This window comes from Rhinolophus sinicus, chromosome 15 (assembly GCF_057876585.1).
Source record: "Rhinolophus sinicus isolate RSI-liver-muscle chromosome 15, RSI-T2T, whole genome shotgun sequence".
Classification (NCBI taxonomy): Eukaryota; Metazoa; Chordata; class Mammalia; order Chiroptera; family Rhinolophidae; genus Rhinolophus; species Rhinolophus sinicus.
Genome location: NC_142515.1, coordinates 18,650,162 through 18,667,864, shown reverse-complemented (window position 1 = coordinate 18,667,864; position 17,703 = coordinate 18,650,162). Strand labels below are relative to the sequence as shown.

Sequence of the window (17,703 nt, the reverse complement as noted above, 5' to 3'; positions counted from 1 at the left end):
TTCTACAGGTAGCTTTCTAACCAGTCTCTTTTTCTCCAATATCACATCCATCCAATTCATCGCTGCCATGTTTTTTCTTTCAAACCAAAATGCTGATCGTGTCACTCCCTAACACCTACAGAATGAGGTCCAAACTCTTCAGTCAGCTTGGCAAGGTCCCGCAGGACATGCTCCTAGTTTGCCTCTCTAGCCTCATCTCCCCACCCCCACCTTCCACCCTGTGTCCTCCCTTCCATTCATGGTTGTCCCCTCTCGTGCCCCTGAGTTACCGCATGTGCCAATCCTTCCACGGAGCATGTTTTCTTCACTTCTTTACCTGAAAAATTGCACTCATCACTTATGTTCACTGGGGACATCATTTGTTACCTCTTCTTGGAAGTTTTTGCTGATACCATCACCTCACCCCACCACCATCTTGCCAGATTCTCTTCCTCTAGAAATACCTGTGTATTACACTTACAAATTGCATTTTAGCTATTTGTTCATACCCGTTGGACTGCGAGCCACTTGAGAGGAAGATTATTTCTGTATTCTCAGCCCTGACACTGGTTAAGCACATGGTAGGGAGCACTGATGCTATAACAAAAGGTACTGTGAGTAAATAGAAAACAAAACCGTGGGCACCACAGTCTAATACTGAACCACTACCATCTGCTTCCTGAGCCTCAGAATGGTCAGCCACAGTGCTAGGCAATGCTTACCCCATCCCATTGTATAAAAGGACATTTCCACGTGGAACATCACCCGAGTTTAAAGGCAGAGCATGATCCTGCAGCTGGCTGGCTTCTGCCAAACAAGTCAGAGCCCATGGCCTCGTCCCAGTCGGCACTCAGCAGTGAGTGGCCAAGGCCCATGGTGGGAGCCAGGGTCAGCACCGTCTCATAGGGAACAGCTCCACCTGCTGAATGCCGGGACATTCCTCTCTCCCTTCAGCACACTTTTCTTCTAACCTATGTAGGAATGGTCACAATTTTTGAGAAATAAAAGCATCAAAGAAGAGACAGAGAGGCATTTTGCATTCAATCACTTGCCTGCATTTTGTACAGAACTATAAGGATATTTTTGTGACAAATATCCATACCACCTCATGTAAGTTAAAAAAGGAATGGTTATGTCACTATGCCATGGCTTTCTGTAGTGCCTCTTTTAAAGAATTAAGCCATCAGGATGCATACTGTTATTCAATCTACCTCCTTCTTAAGCAAGGTAGCAACGATCTCTGTCTTCCTGTGGATGAAGGGGAGGTATGAAGACATTCTGATTTCTCCGCTCATATCCATCAGCAATGAGATAAACACAATATGGGCACTAGGTGGTGTTGAAATAGGGGCAAACAATGAACAAAGTAGACTTTTTGGTAAGAAAATCTTGGGCAAACCCATTAGGTATTTCCTGGTGGTACAAGATATTTGAACTACCAGGAATAGTGAAATGAAAGTCACTGAATTGAATCACCTAAATAAGGAAATGAGGAGATTGGAGAAAGTCCAGAGACCAGTGACTTCTGAGAAGGAAACATTAGGCCAGTCATCCCAGATGGGCAGATTATAGAAATTGTCTCATCTAAAGGACGTGAAACCCATTTACTATCCTGGTTTTCTGTCTCAGTTGCAGTCCAAATATTGCATTTTGAGAAACTCTGTCCAACACTAAATCATTGCACAGGAAAATTAACCAGCATGCACCAAGTGTTTTAACAAAGAAAGAGAATAAGTCTTAATTAGAAATCCATGATTTTCCAAGCAGTTTAACATAATTAAAATTTAAGCAGGCCTAAAAATATGAACATCCATTAAAAACACAAACAAGTTGGCTATAGGGTAGTTTTAATAATAAATCAAGGTCAGACGATTTAAATGTGTTCTGATTGAATTAGGCAATTAAACAGTTAGGGTGAAATATATCAGGTTGCACACAACGCAATCTAGCTTAAACAGTCCTTGATTTGGAAAGAGAAACCAAGGACTCCTTCTTAACTAGTAAGGCTTATTTCCCAAATGAGAGAAAGAACTATTATTGCAAGAAGGAAGGACCCTAAATTATTTGTTAAGCAACTGTCATTTTGCTCCATCTTTAATTTAGTGCTATACCTACTGCTGGATTTCAAATAGTTTTATCATTTTTTCTTAATCTACACATAAAATGTTTGCTTAACCATACAACTGAGGCAAGCACTTTGGTTTTCACAGAACAGCAATCCTACAGTTTTATTATATCCTTATATAATTGAATTTGCCTCAGAATTTGAAAACAAAGCAGAGACACTGAATGAGATTATCCAGATATAGGTGTAAGGATGGCTGATAATATAGAGGCAAAGCAGAGATGTGTGTGTGTATATAAATGTCCTTCACACACATCCATACATACAAACACTGATTTGCCAAATATCCATGATAAAGCAAACCCTAAGTGTTTATATCTCTTTAGATATAGATTTCTGTGAGTCTGTGAATACATTTTACATTATTTTAACCATGACAACCTACACTCTACCTGTTCATAAACTCTAACGATGTTCATCTCCTTAAAAAATGTTTTCCCCACATTTGTTTCAATTAACCCCTAAGAAATGAGTCAGCATTTGAACTTCCGAAAAGTCTATCTCTCAAAAAAAAAAAAAAAAAGGATCCTGTCTCATAACCTTTCAAACCCTCCATAGAATCAGTGGATGACCGCCAAGCTCTAAACTCATGGAGGGGCAGGACTACCACTGGTTTTGATCATGACTAAATCCCCAGGGCCTGGCATACGACCAACATGTACTAGGCAGGCACTCAATAAATAATGGCTGGATACATGAACAACTTGAGGCTACTTGAAGATGAAATGTCATAAAATTCTAAATGCAATTGAATATAAGGGCTAAGAGCTGAGCTGTTTAGACCACACCTGTCTGGATTCAAATCCCAATTTTACCTTCTGCTATCTCTGTGGCCTTGGGTGAGTTACTTAACTTTCCATTGTTTAGTTTCTTATTTTTAAAATGGGAATAAAGATAGTGTCTACTTCCTATTGTTGCTGATATGTGTGTTGTCAGGAGTACTACCTAGCACATTATAAACACCCAAGAAGTGTTAGTTATTATTATATTAACTTTCACCTGAACCCTCAATAAATAGCAGTCCTCACTCCCCTTTAATTGAAATCCTACTAAATCCAAACTCACTTGGAAAACCCAGCGACTCCTAAGTTACCCTTTCAGGTAAATGTGCCTGAAAGAAATGTGGGTTTAACCACCACTTCTTCTCTCATTGTCACGGTGCTCTCAGTTCAGTCCCTTACCATAAAGTCAGTCTTATCTCTCGCAGTGTAATATGTCCTTAGCGTTTCTCAAATATTCTGGGCCTGCTGGGACTTTTGCACCATAGGGATTGGTTCTCAGTAGAGCTCCTTAAATGAGGAGCACTAAGTTATTTTGTCCCTCAGGCCAGAGACAATGCTAGCCCATACCAGCGGTCAGCTCATCCTGGCAGTTGGAACATCAGATGTCATTAAGACGCATTCCCACTCCTCCTGCTAGGAGGAAGCTGTGACTCCAACAGTTTTATTTATTTGGTTTGAACGTTCTCTCTCTCTCTCTCTCTCTCTCTCTCTCTCTCTCTCTCTCTCTCTCTCTCTCGTTGGGCCATTTTACCAAAACTGTTTGGATGAGGCAATTCAGATAGTTTATACTTCATGAATCAGTGAATTGTACCCAGGCAGCAGGTCACTATGCTGTCTCAATGCTGACCATCTCCCTTCCCTACCAAGAAAGGCCAATAAAATTATCCTGTACTGATTTAGTGTCTGGTTTTTTTAAGTATATTTATTAAGTACTGCCTGTGTGCTAAATACCGCTATATAAAAATGAATGAAATGGACCCATGTCCTCAAGAAGCTCACTGTTAACTGAAATGTAAACCAGATGATGCTTAGAGCCTACAGAGAGGCACAGAGAGTGACTTGGCACTCTCTCCTCATCAGAGGTAGATATCTCTTCTTGGAAGTATTGGAGAAATCCTCAAAAAGGAGGTGACATCCAACTGAGAATTTAAAGAATGAAATGAATTTAACTGGGCAGAGACACGACTGATTAACTCCCTAAGCAGAGGAAGTAGTACAAACAAGGGGACAGGAATAGAGAATGAAAGGTCCACGTTGTAGCTGGGAATTTGCCATGGCTCGGAGTATGTATGCCTGTGAGACAAGAAAACAAAGGTCAAGGGACCACCCTCAGTCGGCATGCAGATGACACCTGCAAGATCTTCAGTGTGCCTCACTGCTTACATTCTCTCTGATCCCCAAAATCAGGGGTGGGCAAACTTTTCCTGTAAAGAATCAGAGGATAAATATTTTTTATAGACTTTATGAGCCATACAGTCTCTATCACAATTACTCAACTTTGTCATTTTTGCATGAAAGCAGCTATAGACAATATGTAAAAAAATGAGGATGGCTGTATTCCAATAAAACTTTGTATGAAATAAATTTCAGGTGTCACAACTTATTCTGCTTTTTATTCTTCTCAGCCATGTAAAATGTAAAAGCCATTTTTAGCTTTTGACCATATAAAAACAAGTGGTAGGCCAGATCTGGCCCATGGGCAGTGGTTTGCCAACTCCTGTCTTAAATGAATTACTTCAAATCTCATCTAGAAAAGAAAGATAAATTAATGTCTGTCCTATAATGGGAAATGGAGCACCTGCTTCTTTAAAGGTATTTTCAAGACCTACATTTAAGTTGAGTAAGCGGTACTAGGTAGGGTTTCCAGGCAGGAATTCCCGCCCATTCTCAGGAATTTTTTTCACTTTCCCATTCCTGAATCCTGAGAAAAGTTGGTTGGGAAATAAGGAAAATCGGCTCCTTGAATTCAGTAATAACCACAATGGGAAATAAACGTACTACTCACAGTGTATCTCTTAGATAGTTTCCCCATTTATCTCTAGGTTTCCGGTTGGGAAATGGTGCAAGGATTCAGGGGAACTATTTTTCCTTTTGGAAAAATCAGATTCATTTGGCCAGTTTGAGGTCAAGTACTTAATAGGACATTTTAAACTGGGGAGTCTAGTCTGATATTTAAGCACACTGTGAGCCTTCGTTCCAAATATCTTGGGCACTCAGATGATAAAGAAAGAGAATGCAATCTTAGTCACAGCTTTGACCATGCTAATAACCTAAAGCGAACCCAAGACCCAACACGTAAGGAGTTTAAAATGGGCAGGAGTGGCCTCTTCTCCTGCCCACTCTTATTCTGTCTGCAAAACTCCTAATCCTGTGTAAAGACCCAATTTAAATAGCACTTCCCTTTAAAGCCTTGCCTTCTACTCTCAGGAAAAATCAGTTGTCCCCACTCTCATCTTTGCTCCCATAGCACTTTGCACAAAACTCTATTACAACTACTAGGCACTTATCTCACTAAATTGCAATTATCTGTTTATGTGTTTATTTCCACCAGAAAATGCACCCTCAAGGGTAAAGATCAGGTCTTATTCATCTCTATATCCTCAGCGCTTAGCATAGTACTAACACAATAGCCACTTAAAACATGTTTTAGTATTTTTATTATTAAAGAAACGCATGCCATGTTAAAAATTCAAAATAGCAAACTATACTACAGACTAGTATACAAGGAAAGGTTAAAAGTTGCCTTTCCACCATTCAGACCATCACTCTCATTTCCCAAAGGAAATCATCCTTAAGAGATTCTCAAAAATTGCATAAATAGTATGTGAGTCCCTTCCTCCCCACAGCCAGGTAACCAACATATAGGGCTCTCAAAGCTGTCACACGCGAGATTGGCTGACTCTTGTAGGAATATGACACGGCTGGGGGCAAAACCCCAAGAGCCAAAGGCCAAAGAAGTACTGTGGCTACAACAGAAACGGGCACAGTCGGACTAGGAATCTGTTCTACTCAGCACTTTTTATGAGTTGATAACCAAAGATCTCTCTCCACTCAATGATACTTTCCCTCTGTTGTTTGTATCTCTCACTCTGATTTTTTTCTGTGTCTCCTCCATGCCTTTCTTTGTCTCTCCATCTGCCTTCTCTGTCTATGGCTTTTCTGTCTCTTTGTTTCTTACTTTCTCTTTATCTTCCTCTTTCTTATTCCAAGTCTGCTGTCTCTGTCTTTGCCTCTGTCATGCTCCCTCTCCAGCTCCTCTCCCTATTATTCTTTCTCTCTTTGCATCTGTCTGTTTCTATGTGTCTCTCTGTCCCTTTCTCTCGGATTCTTTCTCTGTCTCCTTGTTCTAGATATATTTTTCCACTCAGCTCTCACAATCAGTAAATATCCTTACCAAGGCCTTAGAAACTATTTAATATTTCACTTTTAGGAGTGGTGATTTAAATATTGTACACCAGTGCTTACGTTACTGTGAATGTATAGAGATGCACAAGAATACACATATCTATTATCCATTCTATCATCGGGATTATCATTACACACAAACTCACATATATATATATATATATATATATATATATATATATATACACATATATATATGAATATATAGATATATTATATTCTATGTGTATATATATATATATATGTGTGTGTGTGTGTGTAAGTTTGTGTGTAAAATTCTACTACATATATATATATATATGATGTAGAAATGGATGATACCAAGACAGAGACCAAGACATTTAAATTGAAATATTGAAATACATGCTCCTTTATAGGGAACTGGAGGCTACTAGAATTTCCAGGAGGTGTACTCAGACAGAAGAAACTACCTCCAGATCTCTCTCTCTCTGGAATCAAGAGGATTACAAACAAAAGGCCTGATAGCCCCTGCTGCTCGCTGCACACCCCTAAGAAAGACAGAGTGATCCTGCTGCTTTGCAAAAACCCTGATTGTGGGCGCTCTACCAACAACAGAGATTAGAAGCAAGTCAGGCAACTTGAATGTGGGCTTTTTGTCTAGTTCAGTTCCCTGGAATTCAGTTCTAATGAGGCCAAGTTCTCAAAATTGCTTGTTCTCTCTTGTTTTGTTTTCATTTTTCAAATAATTAAAAAAAATAACTCAAGCAATACAATTTTATTGAGAAACAACAGCAAAAACTAAGAACAAAAATTAAAACAAAAAGTCACCTACAACCCCAAAATTCATCATAATCACAAGCAACATTTTTGAATCATGCCCTTTCTGTGCTTTTTTTCTTTTTTTTTTAAAGTATTGAGGCCCTACTATGTCCAGGTATATTTCTAGGGACTTGGGAGATACAAAGAAACAACAAAGTCCCCCAAAACAAAACAATACCAAAAAACAAAACAAAACAAAAAGAATGCTGACTTCATGAGGCTTACATATGTACTATTTTTCAATCTGTTTTTTTTCCTCCATTCTGCTATTCTGTGGGAGATTTCACAATTCAACATATATATTTACATAAGCAATCTTTTAATGTCTGAATACTCTACAACCCTCATGCGCAAGGTCATGAGTTGTTTGTTCTATGTGAAAAGCCAGTTTTCCCCAAGGAAAAAGCAAATAAAACAGCAAATATATAGTAAGCAAGTTGTGATCTTGTGATGTATAGTAAGAAATACACTTGTGGTCTTTGTCCCCATTTCTGGCACCGAGCTCCTAAAACGGTTGGAATTTCCTGTGATGAAAGTGATAAAGGTTCTTTTGTTATGTTAATGAGGTGACTTTTGGAGCACACCCAAGAATGGAGGCTGGTTGCCAGGAGAATCAACCATGTGATTGGATGGTTGGAACTTTCAGTCCCAACCCCTGGACTTCCACAGAGGACAGAAGGGCTGGAAGGTTGAATTGATCGCCAATGGCCAATGATTTAATCAATCATGACTGCGTAATGCAGCCTCTATAAAAAACCAAAAGGACAGATTGCAGAGCTTCAGGGTTGGTGAACGCGTGGAGATTTGAGAAGAATGGAATCCTCAGAGAGCATGGAAGCTCCTCACTTCTCCCCCATACTTTGCCTTAGGCTGTTCCACCTGGCTGTTCCTTAGTTATATTCTTTTAAAACAAATGGATAACCTAGTAAGTAAAATGTTTCTGTGAGTTCTGTGGGCAGCTCTAGTAAATGAATGGAACCCAAGGAGGGAGCTGTGGAACTTCCCACCTATAGCTGGTCAGCAGCACAAGAGATAACCTGGGTTTGCAACTGACCTCTGAAAAGGGGGCGGTGGCAGGGTTGTGGGACTGAGCCCTTCACCTATTGAATCTGATGCTATCTATTGGTAGATACTGTCAGAATTGAGTTAAATTGTAGGACACCAAGCTGGTGTCTTGAGAATTGCTTGTTGGTGTGGGGAAAGCCCCACACCTCACATAACAGAAATTGCATTGAGAACTCTATCACAAGTATTTATGTGCAAATAGCTAGAGATATTGAGAAGGATGCCAAAAAGAGCAAGACAGGGGCCCAGCACTCATTATAAGAATATGAAACTGGAGTGAAAGAATATAAACGCAAAAACAGAAGCAATATCATAAATAACGTATTGTAAATATCTTTTTAACAGGCCACACTTGAACACTATTTGTACTAGTATTAACACTATCAAACTAATAACAACAATAATAATAATAATAGCTAGCCCTTATTGACTGCTTACTATATCCCAGATGCCACTTTAAGTATTTTTATACCTATTGTCCCCTTAAACCATCAAAAAGCCAAATAAAAAAAGTATACCATCATTTATTTCCATTTGCAGATGATGAAACTAAGGCACATAGTTGTAAAGTTCATTGTCCAAGTTCAAGTATCTAGTAGATTATGGACTGGGAATTCAAACCAATCACTAAATGTTATGTTATATTTAAAATAACGTACCCTTTTAGCCACTTAAGACATGTACCCCCCATGATAATATGGACAGCCAGGAATAATAATTGCCTAGATTATATCCAGATGGAAACAGTACCATCTGGCAGAGAGGCATCACCATCCTCTGTCTGGGGCACTGTGTGCTGTTCCATGTCATCACCTCTCCTCCCCGTACACAACCTCAAACTGGTCTTCACCATCGGGGTCATAGTTTCTACTGAGAAACTGATCAAGGCTGTGGGCTTCAGCTCTTTATGGGGAAAAATGAAGCATATTGACATGAGATTGTCCAGATAATGGTAGGTGTTTATAGACCCCCCAAACCCACTCATGAATCTTAGGAAAAAGATTTTCAAACTTTCGTGTTCCTAATCACCTTTCTAGGGAACTTAGAAAGTATATAGATTCCTAGACCCCATCAGCAGACTCAAAAGCAGGTCTCATAAGGACAAACTATGGGAAATACTGCCTGAGGTGCCCAAGGAGAGAGCCCGTGGCAGCCCAGATAAGAATTCCTCCATCAGTTCAGCAAAATGTAAATCAGTGCAAACAGGGCTGCAGACAGGTTCTAAGAAGGATGACAACCATGCCTAAAATAGCCTTTTTCCCCTTTAATGATTTGATGCAAGAGTGCCTGGTGGCAAGTGCTGAATCAGGGGATGACCTTTCACTTTTAACCACCTTCCCTCCATAGGACCTGGAGCAGAAGGATCAAAGGCCCATAGTTTTGTGTCTCCACAGCCCCTGTTGCTCTGGTTAGGGGAAGATGACTAGAGGCATCAATCCATTGGCTCCAGGACACACCATGATTAGTTAGTTGTCCGATAACATGATTTGTATTAGTACTTTCTTTGCAACTTTGTGCAAGTTGTCTACACTGTCACTCCAGGGTCATTAGCCATCAGGAAGAAACCAAAGAGCACACGCACACATCCTCCAGGGGAACAAGATAAGAGGACACAGATTAATAAACCCAGGGAAGCCATTCATGGGGACTGACACAAGTTAGGGCTTTGATCAAGCGGCATCATGGAGCAGCTTATTACCAAGTAAAGTGCATCATGTCAGTGACCTAAGATCTGGACGAAGTGCGAGGGGGACCCTGAGACGGGGTGCTCATGCCCAGAGCTCCCCTACCATCTCTCTGCACTGACCTGTGGAGTTCTCTCTAAAGAAACTCAGGAAAAAACAAACAAACAAAAAACAAAACAACAAAAAAAACTTTATAATGGAACAACATAATCAAAAAGAAAAAGCTTTGGAGCCAGAAAGGACAAAAGTAAAATTCCAGCTCTGCCACCTTCTTGCTGTGTGACCTTGAGAAAGTTCTTAAGTCATGGCTTCTACAGCTTTAGAATGAGGATAATGGTACCTAGTTGGCAAGGTTGGTGTGAGGATGAAGTGAAATAATGTGCTGATGCTCTAGAATGTACTTCCAGGGAATCTATTCAGTAAATTGGCTGTTATTTATGTAACTATTGTTAAGAGGGACTTCTGCTATAATCAGTATATCTTATCTGGGTACAGAGAGCTATCCCTAGCATTCAGCTTCCTTTCCCCCGACCCGCAAAAGAAAAAAGTAGAAAAGGCAATAGCTGGTAACTCAATTATAATCCTTGAGCAAATAAAATCTGTTAGTATCGATAGACACCCCTTCAGTTTGACTACTGCTGCTCCCAAACATTGTTGACACGCTAGGTTCCTGTGACTGACACTATATTTAACATTACTTTAAACTAGATTTCATCTGCATAAGACAATTAAAGAGGGGATGATGAGGTGGTTATCCCCTCTTTTCTCCACCAACCCCCTGCTGCAATAAACCCAGTCATAAATAACCTTATCTCCCAAGTCAAGTCCATTAGCAGTGGAACGAACACACATGGTAGGTAGGTTATTGCTGGAGACCTCACTTGCTGCAAGTCCCATTATCTCTCGTTAAGGTCACTTTTTAAAGGTTTAAATAACACCAAAAGCATGATATTGGGCGAGGCCACTTGCTCTGAAGATCAGAACAAATAACTCGAATAGCTGAGCCCAGAACTCAGGAGCTCCATGGCCAATATCCCTCCTTCGGGCAACGGCAAATATTATGAGCACAGGTGCACAGGCTTCAGGCCAACCATGAACATGGGATACAGCTGTGCTCAAACCCTAAGCTGTGAAAAGCCAGCAGTGGGCCAAACCAGTCATACAGTGTGACAAGATGGTTTGACCCTCTTCTACGAACGGACCTGCTTAATAGCAACACCTTAATTTCCTTATTTGAGAAATGTAGATAATATTTTTCTTACCTATCTCAGAGGACTGTAGTGAGAATAAAACCGAGGTGATGGGAATAATGTTCCAATGTTTGAAAACTGAAGCATTTTGCAAAGCAAAGGGAGCTATAACTGATCTAAAGTGGCAGAACAACGTTCAGGAGTGCTATAGAAAGAGACGCAATATCTTTTATACACGTGTAAAATTTCACGTAGTATTTGCTGCAGAGTATTCACGTCCTTCTCCCCCCCCCCCCATCTGCATTTTAGAATAGGCTCTTTTCTTTCCTTATAAACCTTGCACAGTGAGATTCCACCTTTGTTTCTTGCCAACCACTTGACTATTGCATCCATCCCATCCTAGCAGAGTAGACACTTCTCCCCTCCATGGGGCCTGGCTCCATCTCGTGTGGGCCATACCTCTTCTCTGCCATCCTCTTTGGCCACTGTGGCCACATCGTTTGGCTTGTTTCCTCTATAGGACACACAGATGCATTCTCCACATTTTCTAGCCAGAGATACAGGGCAGTAAACTGAGATATACACAAAGACAGGACAACCATTTTACATACGTTTAGTGACAAGCTGGCAGAGAGCCAAATTAATTTACCCTCTGGGCAGTCTAGCCAGTAATGTTTCTAACCAATATCTTAAACAAAAGGAAGTCCTTTTGTGGGAGGCCAGATGGCCCAGTTGGTTAGAGTGCGAGCTCTGAGCAGCAGGGTTTCCAGTTCAATTCCCACATGGGCCAGTGAGCTGCGCCCTCCACAACTAGATTGAAGACAATGAGCTGCAGCTGAGCTTCTGGAGAGGCGGCCGGATGGCTCAGTTGGTTAGAGTGGACAATGACTTGGAGCTGACTGGCCCTGGAGAAACACACTGTTCCGCAATATTCCCCAATATATATATATATTTTTTTAAGGAAGTCCTTTTCTGAAAACTGCACATGGAAAATGTCAAGGTAAAAATGAAACAATGATGAGTCCAATTGAGATTTAATGTTGTAAATAAGGGCAGTCATGTCTTTAAATGACCATACAGGTTTTTATTTTCTTTTGGGGCTTGGAATATACCCAAACTCACTAGAAGATGGCTGTGCATATTTTTTTGCTTAAAGCATAGTTTTAAAACTATTTCTATGGTTAAAACTTGAGTTAAACATAGTTTACCTTTAAGGTAGGTTACTTTTCTGGATATAGATAGGAATTGCTACATCTCTACTCTCCACCTTTACTCACACAATCCATTCAGCTCAAAATATCTTTATAATAATCTCCATCTCTTAATTAAATTTTTTCTTTACATTTCAAGGTCCAGTTGAAGCATCAGCTCTGCATAAAGCTTGAAGACCACCCCAGCCGGAGGGCATCTGACCCTCCTCTGAACTTCTACAGCATGTTACGCCCTCGGAGGACACTTAGCTCCTATCTCCTGCCTCTGCAAAGGATGCTTTGACTCCAGAATAACAGCTCTTTGAGGCCAGCCAGGTATTGTTTCTTTTCGTCTTTGTGCATCAGTGCACATACATCCCTAATATCATTGCCTGACAAATATCAGGATTCAATACACATTTGTAGAATTAAGAGGAAACATGATAATTTGCGTAAGCTTCTTAGCCTAATGCTGCCCTATGGTAATCTCTCCTTATCCGCGAGCAATTCTTATTCTCTTAAATAAACTAGATAATTCCATCAGCTCTATGAGTTTCAGGGGTCCCTCTTAAAAAAGATGTGGATATAGTTCCGAGGGCCAGCATTCATGTCAATTTAGTCTAGAAAATCCCATTCAATATCTTAAGAGAAGTTTACTTTCCAATTTCATATTAAGCATTTTTTTTTTGTCCAAAGATAGCAAGCTCCTTAACATAAAGATATTATGTAATAAACCCAATAACCTATGTTTTGCTGCAAATTCACATTGAAATGAATGCCTGTTTGGATCTCAAATGACTTGATTTCCTATATATCGACATGCATATGAACCATAGGCAATGGAAGAATCATGTGAAATAAAAGGCTTGTTCACTTACAGGTCAAGGGTATAGGTCATTTTGTCATTTCTCAATACCCAACACACCCAGTGTATTTTACTTCGATTTAGTAGGTGTACAATACCTACAGTTGAACAAACTATTAAATTAATTTCAATCTGTAAGGGATTTTGGTGGTGCTCTAGTCTATTAGTGTCTATTCTCCAGAGGGTAAAATTGAGGCCACAAAATTTTAACAAGTTACGACTACATAACTCATCTTTTCATGAAGTCAGGACTATAACCTAAGATTCTTAATCCCCATCAGAGAATTATTTCTTCAACTAAAATAAAAAGTAGCATTTATTGAGCACTTACTATGTACAAGCCACTGCATAAAAAATGTCAAATCTTCAGGAAAAAGTCTGCAAAAAATGTACTATTCCATATTTTAGTTGAGGAAACTGAAACTCAAAAAATGTTAAGTGTCTTGCTCAAGCATAAGTGCTGGTAAGCAGGAGAGCTAACATTCAAACTCAAATCTGTCTGCTTCTAAATCCACTACCTTCCATGTCACACCATACTAACATTCATTAATAGCAGAAAGCACCGATCAGAGAGGGAATTACGTGGGCTTGCTAGAGAAAGCTAAAGTTGTATCGTTTTACTTAAAAAAAAGAAAGAAAAAACAGATCAAAAAAATCTATGTCAAAGTGTATAGCCAAATCAAGTGTTTATATCCACCTTTTTATAAAATCAGATTTATAATTAACTTAGAAGAAGAATCTATTCCTAAAGAACACCAGATCTGAAAGCTAAATGATGGCAGGTTACCTCCTGCTCAATGAATCACCAGGTGCAGATTCCATGTCTCACTAAAGATGAAGAGGTGGGCGGATAAGAGAACAACCAAATCACTACTTAAGGAAAGAGTGCAATGTGACAGGTGCATTTTCCAGTACCTACTTTTTTACAAGTACATGGAGCTTCCAGCTAAGACTATGCCTCCTCCACCATTATCTGAAATCCACCCAAGATAGGGTTACTTAAAATACAGACACCAAGAGGTTTGAGGTTTTCAGTTCCACCTTAAAGTCTTTAAAACAAGCCATTCGTTGGGATTTTGGAATCAGATGACTCTGGGTGCTAGTCCCTGATTGCCACTGACCTTTTGTAAACCCTTGGCAAGTCATTTAGCCTACTAGAGCCTCTGTTTCCTCCTCTATATAATGGGAACAATATCTACTCACAAATTTTTTTTATGAAAATGAAGTGAGATGATGGAATGTAAAGCATCTACCCAAAAGCCTGACTCAAGATGGACTCAGTTTATTCATTAAGGTCGGAGGGTCAGTGCCAAGTCCCAGAACAGCTAAAGGCAAAGGGGTCCATGGGCAGCAACCAGACCATCGCGCTCGATGATAAATGCAGCATCAGAGATACCGCAATGGTCCCATGTGTCAAGTAAAAGCCTCTGTTAACAAATCTCATAACATTATTTGTGGTAAATTGAAATATTCAAATTGACACCGACATAAAAATATGAAAAAGAGAGGAACACTGCCACCCACCTATTACCTAACAAGGATTTTTATAAGGATTAATGAGTGTAGCACTTTGAAAGTCCTTGCAAATAAGGAATAAACACATGCCCCATCATGCATACATTTATAGACGAAAAATATATTTTAACAAACTAAGGATACTGTATAAATTTAGATCAGGGCACAGCATGCCTAGGATGAGTAGGGTAGGAACAATATGTTCTTGCTTATGACACCAAGCTCATGACAAATGATTCATACCCAGTAACTTTCGTGCCAAAAGATCCCCCCAGGTGTTCCACCAACTCGAGCAACAGTTCCCATAAAGCTAGACTGCAGTAGAGTGGAATCACATCACACCCACAGATGAGGCAAAACAGTCATGTCTTTACACAACTGCACAAGTCCAACAGGGGAGGGGGCAGGAAGGACAAGGAAAGGAGGTGAGAGAACCATCCAGAATTCCCCACAAGTCTGACAAGCAGCCTATAATTACCATACAATGCACCTTCAATGCAGGTGTTATTGTAATCAGAAGCCCTACTTACAAAGGTGAGACAGTTTCAGAGGATGTATATTGCCTGTGGCGCTGAATGGATTGAGGGGGAGGGGATTTGTAGGGGAAGACAGCTAATGTGAACAAATGAGAGCCCTCCAGTGCTGGCCTTAGGTTTAGGTTAGTGAAAATGAAGCGCTGTGAGACGAAGGTTCCAAACAGGTGCACCGCACTCTACAGTCACCATACCTGATGTGGGTCCTGGCACACAACTCTCTGTAGTGAACCTGATGGGCATCGCCCCCATTTTAGAGATGAGGAAATTCACACTCAGAGTACAATCAACCTACCAAAATCAAAACACAAAGAAGCAGAACTAGAACTCAGGCCTGCACTCTGCCTTTCATGTCATAAAGTTATGCAAAAAAAAAAAAAAGTTTCTTTCTGCTTCTCTTTCCTTTAAAAAATAAAACTTTGTCTTGCCTATGAACGTGTGCCAGCTTTGTTTTCGAGGACCTGGACACAGACTATCTCTCTCCCTTTACCATCGGTACATGTACACAAAAAAGAAACCAATTTGCGTGTAAGCAGGCAGGGATGGGGTGGGGATGGTGATGGAGGAGTCCTCACAAAGTAAGAGACTATTAAGTAGGAATCTCCTTAGTTAATATGATTTGAGTGCTCAAACCTTTAACACACATCACCTTGATTATTTTCTATACTATCTCAGACTTCGCTGCATGTCTCCCATCCAAGTCCTGACCCTACTGGGCTTATAAGCACCATTAAAAAAAAAAAAAAGTCTGGCAGTGCTTGGCGCCATTTCTTAAATGGAGTTTAAAATTTGCCAAAGATGTACTTTCCTTTTCTAGGTCTTTCCAAGATCTTTCAAGAGACGAACTAAAGTAGAGGTCTAATGGGTGAGTGATATTTTACAGCTTGAATTACATTAAAAGCCAGAAATATTTTGAGTCCAAAATCCTTTACTTCTTGATACAACAAGATCTAATATGTCTGATGTGTTTAAAATCTCCCCTTAAAGCCAGAAGCTTCGAGCTCATCACTTAAAGCAGTGCAAGTTACTCAATTAGTTTAGGAAGATTCAAGTTCAAATTGTGTGATCAATTTTAGTGGTTACTATATTAAAGATATGATAGTTAAGGTAAGAAATGAGGGCAAGGGTCTCCAGAACTTGAATGGAAATAATTTAACTTCCATTATTTGATTAAACTGGTCCTGAGAACCACATAAAATCACAGCCTCAGTCAGGAAGGCTAAATTGTAGGGAAAACCATGATGATGCTCTCAGACAGAGACAACAATACAAAATACTATTTATCATGATTTGCCTTAATACAATATATGTGTATGTATCCAAGGAATCCATAATGACAGACTATTTTTTAAAATGTTTACAACCGTCATTAAAAACGCTGACAATGAGCACGTCTCACTAAAGTGGCACTTCCCTGGGAAGGTTTCTGGCAATTACATCACAACTGAAAACATTTTGAAAGGTACCAGGCTGCAGAGACTGTGCATATTACAAATACTCCAATCTCAATAACCTGATGGAAGTTGAAACTTTGATTTATTTTTTTCATTTTACCCATCCTTGGGTTTTATGTTCTTGTCAGCTTAATGGCAGCCTAGAGAAGTTTCCGCACTTCCAAATCCTCTTCAGTTCTTACCATCAAAAGCTGGCTTTTTACTATTTCCGCTCATTGAAGTTTCCGGGTGCAGTTTAAACTGGAATAGCTACCTCAGATTCCAGACATGCAGGCTTTTCCAAAAATCTAAAACCTTTACTGACATGGCCAAAGCTCATGGACTTGCATCCGTTCTCCCCAGTGCAGAGCCTGCTGGAATCCAGCAACGCCTCTTCTCCCTTCATAAAGGGAGGCTAAGACTTGATTTGTGCTCTTCTCTAGAGGAGGTCAGGCAATGTGGGAGAACAGGGAGCTGTTGTCACTGGGGTATATCTGATCTTCCCCGGACTGATCATGCCAGAAAACAACAACTCATTCACAGGCTGGAAAGCCCCAGCTCTCAAAACACACTGGCTGGTGCTGTTAGAAGATGCTGGAGAGTTCCTGTCCTGAAACTTGCATCCACTTGGTCCCCCAAAACAGAGACAACATTAAGGGCACCTTATCGTCCACTGCAGTTCTCTTCCTTTGTGGGGAAGAGGGGGCTAGGAGCTCTGAATAAAGATAAAATAAAAATCCTCAAATAAAATCTTATTGATACCACTTGTGCTCATCCATGAGTCTAGCAAGTAAAGGGAAAGTCACTTGAGGGAATGTCGGTCTGCCTGGAAATTTAACCCTTTCATCGCCACATTCAGGATACTTGAACATCTCTCTGTCTGTCTGGTCTTCAGATCCATACTACATCAATGCGACCAAAGAAGTGAGGAAATAGGGATTTGCCTGCCCTGTTTAAACCTTTGCTTGGGGTTTGCAGGGGACTCTGATAGTTTTGTTGGGGAGGGGCTGGTGGTGGTCTCCTAGGAGGTAACCTGGGGGAGGTGAGCAGGTAAGACTTTAGTTTGCAGCATCTTTTCAGTCCAGAAACCCCATTTCCTCAAATTCTCCATCAGATCACACAGCCAACTTTAACCCTTTTCAGCTTTCGCCCCTTT

At 40.2% G+C, this 17,703-nt stretch overlaps 1 protein-coding gene across 7 annotated transcripts in view; it reads right to left on the bottom strand.

Annotated features, from left to right (window-relative positions):
• The window catches only part of SORCS1 (sortilin related VPS10 domain containing receptor 1), a 458,014-nt gene that overhangs the window by 439,377 nt on the left and 934 nt on the right, over positions 1–17,703 (bottom strand). The window lies entirely within an intron of this gene.